Raw genomic sequence first — 6726 nt, forward strand, 5'->3', positions numbered from 1 at the left:
ACATCTATTAGATTTCTTTTGTCACTTGCAGCTTCATATGATTGGGAAGTCGAGTAAATGGATGTGAAAACAACATTTCTTCATGGGGACCTTGAAGAAGAAATCTATATGTCCCAGTCTGAGCACTTTGTGAAAAAAGGTAAAGAACATTTGTGTTAGTGTAAATAATTATTCATCTTGGATATTATTACACCTTACTTAAGTTTACTTAAGATAATGCATTTCATAGTAGTTTGGATATGAGACACTTGGGTGTTTGTGCCACATTGGGATAGTGTGTGTAGGAGAAATTCCACCTTTTATGGTGTTGATCTTGTTATTATACTATCATATCCACTTATTGTGGAGTGATAATTCCACCTTCGGTGGGTGATCCACCTCATGTGGAATATTATATTATTTCTCCTACCTACCCACACCTATTTCCTACCTACCCTTGTTTCTTATTGAGCCACATGTCATGTTTGTGTGCTCATACATCCATATGGCCTTGCCTATATAAGCAAGCCTCTATTCATTGAACAACTATTGAATCATTTTCTATTGATGAGAATACAGTTTATTCTTGTCCTATATTGTGTCTCTATTTTGTACATTTCATTGACCCCTTGATCTTGGCAAAATCCAACATGGTATCAGAGCCATTGGGGCTTCATTGATTCGTCTTGAAGAGGCATTATTGCGACGTCAAGAGGCAGATCTGAGGAGCAGCATCTTTTGGAGGCATCCTAGACCAAATCCGACCTCGCCATTGCGTCCAAAACGCGGTTTCCATGAATTTTGGTTATAAATTCGGCCTATTTTGGTGAGAAAAAAATTTTCTCCAATTTTGCTTATATCGTACGGATTTCCAAAAAATTTAATATTTTTTCGAAAAAAAAAATTATTTTTTTCTGAAGTATTTTTCGAAAAATCAAAAAATCAAAATTTTTTTTGCAAAGTCGAAAAAAAAAAATCAAAAAAAAAACAAGGTTTTTGGGGGGTCCGCAGACCCCCCCCGTGACCTGTCGTACTTGCAGGTCTGTGCGCGCAGGTCTGCAGCACGCGTACCTGTCTGACGCTGCCGAGTCCATCGTCGTACGTCGCCTGCCGAAAAGACTCCTGCCACCGCGTACCTGGTCTGTGCACCTCCCGGCGTCCTCGGCCTGCAGCGCCGCCACATCAGCGCCACATCAGCAGGGTTTGAAAATTTTTTGACCCCCTCCCATTTGCATTTTTGATTTTGCGATTCAACTTCAACTGTAAACTAAAGAAGTCTCTTTATGGTTTGAAACAGTCTCCTAGAATGTGGTATCAAAAATATGATATATTTGTGTTGTCCTTGGGATTTGTGAGACCGAAAGCCAATCATTGTGTGTACTACAAGGTTGAAGATGATAAGATCCTTATTATTACTTTGTATGTTGACGACATGTTGTTCCTTGAAAATAACAAAGATATGATCTCGGACTTGAAGTCCCAATTATCCTTGAAGTTCGAAATGAAAGATTTGGGGTCAACAAACTACATTCTGGGAATGAAAATCAAGAGGGACAGGTCTAAGAGAAAACTTTGGCTTAGCCAGAGAAAGTACATCACTAGTGTTCTTGATAAGTTTAATATGTCTGACTGTAAACAATGGGTTGTTCCTATTTTGTAGGGAACCAAACTGTCTGTGCATGACAGTCCAAAATCTCCATAGGAAATAGATGACATGAAGAGTATACCTTATGCAAGTGCTATTGGCAGCTTGATGTATGCAATGGTTTGTACAAGGCTAGACATTGCCTAACTAGTGGGAGTATTAAGCATATTTATGTCAAACCCAAGAAGACCGCATTGGGATGTTGTAAAGAGAGTTTTCAGATATATGAAGGGTACTTCAGTCTTTGCATTATGTTATCATGGTAATCTGAATGATTCAAAGAGAACTCTCAGCATTTGCGGTTATGCAGATTCTGATTGGGTAGGGAACATTGACAACAGAAGATCCACCAATGGATATGTTTTTGTTCTGAATGGTGGAGCAATAAGTTGGATGAGCAAGCGGCAGTTTGTAGTCGCTTTGTCCACTATAGAGGCAGAGTACATGGCAATCACACATGCTTGTAAAGAAGTTGTTTGGCTCAGGCATTTGAGTATAGATATTGGTTTTGATGCAGGGCAGGTTGAAGTGTGAAGTGGCAGTCAGAGTGTTATATGTTTAGCAAATAATCCTACATACCATGCTAGGTCTAAACATATAGATGTGCAATTCCATTTTGTGCGTGACATGGTAGAAGATGGAAAGGTTAATCTAAACAAGGTAGACACTCAGGAAAATGTTGTGGATGCATTAACAAAACCGGTGAGCACTCACAAGTTCAGGTGGTGTTCTAACTCGATGGGTCTCAGTACTCATCCCTCTCTATAATGTTTGGAAATTGCCCAAGCAGTCCAGTGAATTCCTCATCAAGTGGGAGTTTGTTGGAATTATGCCTCTAATTCTCTTGACCTTTGTTCATACTGATCGGGTTAACTCTGGCCGATGAAATGGTGTGAAGAAAATCTGTGAACTCTATTGATATATCCTTTCCTAATGAACTTGACATATTGGAGCTCGGAGTAGCAAGTTTGAAGTCATCCCGATGACCCGACAAAGTCATCTTCGGTCATCAGGGTAGCATCGGTTATCGGATGGAGGAAAGGATAAAAGAATTGCAGTTTAGATCCTAATCCAATGGTCGTCGCTTTACCACTATGAAAAGATGCACGTATGTTATTTCCTGCGACTTGGCGACCATAGTGGGGCCCGACATAAGTGAGTGGTCCAGGCGAGATAAGGGTCGTGCAGATCGGAGATGATCGAACGGTGATCAAGGTTGATCCAAAGGTGGTCGTTATGGGAAACTGCTCGTTAGTATATTCCTCGCGACATGGCCACCAAGTGGTGGGACCCGACAGGAGAGCGACTAAGGTGAATTAAAGGTTGAGAAGATCAAAATGATCGAACAATGACCGCAAAAGATCCGACGGTGGTCGCTAGGTCGTGATGGGAAATTGCTTGTGAGACTTTCCATTGTGACCCAGTGACAAAGAAGAATTTCGGGAGGATAGTGAGGTCATGCTAAGATGTCAGAGCAGGGACCTAGAACCAATCAGGGGGTGCCACATGGTGAAGCGCAGAGAGAAAGATCAGACGTTCGGGATAGCTGATTGTTTGTCTTCCCGATACCTGATGGAGTTGACTTGTCTGAGCTAGGGTTTTTTGAATATGAACTGGTTCAATTCTTGGATGCATGTGGGATAACTGTTTTCTCACGAATGCAGACCGATGTAGACAGTTAGATGTCTAACCGATTGGTACAAACTAACAGTTGAACGGTCGACATGAAAATGTATATGAAGCCAAGAGGAGACTCGAACATGGTTGTTGTTCTGATGATAAGTCATATACTATGGTGTGTAACTGAAGTGATCAAAGTGAACATCTATGTTGTGATAACAAACTTTATTGTAAAGTTTCTTTGCTGAGAATATAGTGATCTTGTTGTTAGTGGTGGGTTTTTTTCCCAAAAGGGTTTCCCACATAAATTCATGGTGTTTATCTTTGTGTATGTTTGAATTCTGACATTGTCTATGTTTTTGTATATGCTAATCTTAGTATTTTGTAAAGTTATAAAACATACTAGTCTTGTTTCCCCTGCAAATTGACATTAGGGAAGCATTTTTCCGCATTGTGCTTTCCTTACAGAATCCTCGTGCAAAGACTTAGAATGTAATATAAAATGTCTTCATGGAAGGTTGATCATGGATGCTTGAACTTGAATGATTGATGTTGACTTCACCTTCTCCTTCAATGCTTGATGAATGCTTGAATTCTTGCTCACATAAACTTGAATTAATCTTTCTGTAGTGTAATTAAGATCTCACTTATGATCTTCTTGTTCTCCAAGATTACCAAATGAGGAGGGGTAGGCTTCCTTTTATACCTAAGTGTGCATCAAATGTTTAAATTTTTGGACCAAGCTGACACAGAGCAAAATTTGTTGCCCACATTAGGTGACCATTGTGAGGTCCTGATTGGGAGGACTAGGGACCCTAGGGCATCTTGGTCCTAAGCCATAACTAGGGTGCCCAAGGTGTCTCGGTCCTGTCAATCAAGACTCAAAATGGGACAGTGGTTGAATCAAGGGTCCACAAATTTTAAGATGGTAGGAGCAAAATCAAAGCAAGAATTGAGCATTAGAGGTCGAAACACCAAGGTGAGGGCTAGGCGAGGACAAAATTGTATAAGGATAATATTTACGACACTACAAATACATTAAATCTATATTAGAAACACATAAATTGAGTATATAAATAATTCTATACAAACAAAAATATAATATAATATAATTAAAAGTTGTATATATCAATAACATTTATATTGTTTGTAATATGTTAATTATATTTTTTACATGTATATTTTATTAATATTCAATTTGTACTAATTGATTACATAGTTAATTATTAAATATGAAATCATTTATGTTATATAATTATATAAATCTATTTTTGAAATACATAAAAAACGATCATTTATAGAATTCAATATAAACACAAATAAAATATAAAATAATTAAAAATTCTATATATTAATAATATTTGAATATTTTTTTGTAATATATTCATTATATTTTTTACATGCATATTTTATTAATATTTCTATATTTAAGTTTATTTTTGTTGAATATATGAATTCTTTCAAATATTGAATCTATGAAGTTAAATCTATGAAAGTATACGGGCTATTAAATTTCCTAAATTTGATTATAATAGATTGAAATCTAAATACTAAACTTATTGTTTTATTAGTTTAGCGTATTTAGATAGATACATTTAAGATATCTTTCTACAATTTCAATAGATTATTTACTTTATATTTGAAATATTAGAACTTATTCATTAATTATATTGTATATTTTGTGTTCAATTATATTTAATCTTTTTAAAATTGTTTGTTGAAGTATACTTTATATATAATAATTTATTTGGTAAGTTTTTATTGTACAAATGTAACTGTAGTTTAATTTGTTCTCTATTTTATGTTTGATTTTTAGAGTTTAGAATAGTAATTTAATTTTATACACACAAAAATTAAGAATTTACTAAAATATAAAACATAAATTAATATTAATATAAGAGAACTTTGTGTTTATGTTATATTGAGAGTATAAATCACTCCTTTATATAATAGTTATATTATGCTATCTAAATTGTCTTTGACTACATAATGTTGTGTTTAGAGTAGAATACAAAGACTCTAAAGAAGTTTTCTAAGATTTATCACACTTTGAGAACCAACACACAAGCCTTATGTAAAAAATTAAGAAATAATTTCATATTCTATGATGCTCTCTACCTCAATGTGACACTCATGAAGGCTTTATTCACCTTCATTTTTTTTTACCATTTTTTAGATTTCAAATAAACTTTAGTTATCTCTTCATCCACATCTTATCTAGTCTATTGTGTGAATTGTATCTAAACATCTTACACTTTCGAAATAAACATAGTGGAACCCTCCTCATACTAATAAACAACATAGGGATGGTCCTCTTCCTCACATACACATAAAAGCTCAATAATAATTTCGTGATGAACACTACAAACTTCTCTTAATTTTTCCCTAAACTCTATTGAGCTTGTTCTGATTCTTTTTATAACAACCAAAATCTTATTTGCATATGTTGGTGGATTCTTTTGAAAATAGATTGCTCAAATGTAGACTCGAACCTGCAAACCCGAATACAGTTATTTGCATTTTATTTTCATTAGTAGTTCATATCTCTACCCATTTTGTTGATTATTTGTTTCCTTGATTTCTTTTGGACCTAGACTATATATCATTTAGTTTAGGGAGCGGCTACTTCCGAAAATATTATGTTAAAAATTATTAAACTTGATTTTTTTGGATACCACTTTAAAATAATCAGCAACATAGATGAATGAAGAGGGAAAAAGGAGTGGGGATAGATTTGTGTTAAAAACTATCTGGAAGGATAAGGTTAGAAAGGCATTCATGAAACAAAACTCTGAAAAGCAATTTAAAGTGATTTGTTGATATGTGAGCAATTTTTTAGCGTGGAAAAGTGTGAGATTGGCTAGAAAGGATGCAGATAAATTGGCTTCAAAATGGTTCACTAACTTTCGTGTTATACACTTTTCTAAAAAATGAAAGACGCGGCTAGTTCTGCTCAGCACGACCAAGATCTGTAATTTTTGACTAATCTTTGTGTTATGTGGAAATTGTGGCTTTTTGAAGCCAGTTTAGCTACAGTCGACTAGAAAACATATCCGAGATGAGACATCATGCAATTATGGTGGTCATTCCCATATTGACTAATTAAAAGAGTTAAAACTTTAAATTTATGTTTGAATATTGTTGGTGAACAAATTTGTCTTCTCAAAACACCTGCACAAAATGACTCCTAAACACCCAAGGCTGAAAGACAAACTTGCAACACAATAGTTGAGTCACTTGCCATAATTATATACAAGTGTTCTCTGCTTATTTTCCAAGGCACAGCTACCTTCGAATGATTTGCAAAGAATCAAAGAACTTGCTATGCCTTTAACCCGAAGACAAAGAAGGTAAACTAACATTCATCCATTAACATGAGATGAATGTGATTATAGATTTAATGAGTTTAAAGAAAACTAAATAAAAGGCACAAAGGCCATTTGTCTAATCTTCCAACTTCAAGGAAACAAAATAAAGAATGA

Source organism: Cryptomeria japonica, chromosome 3 (genome assembly GCF_030272615.1).
Source record: "Cryptomeria japonica chromosome 3, Sugi_1.0, whole genome shotgun sequence".
Classification (NCBI taxonomy): domain Eukaryota; kingdom Viridiplantae; phylum Streptophyta; class Pinopsida; order Cupressales; family Cupressaceae; genus Cryptomeria; species Cryptomeria japonica.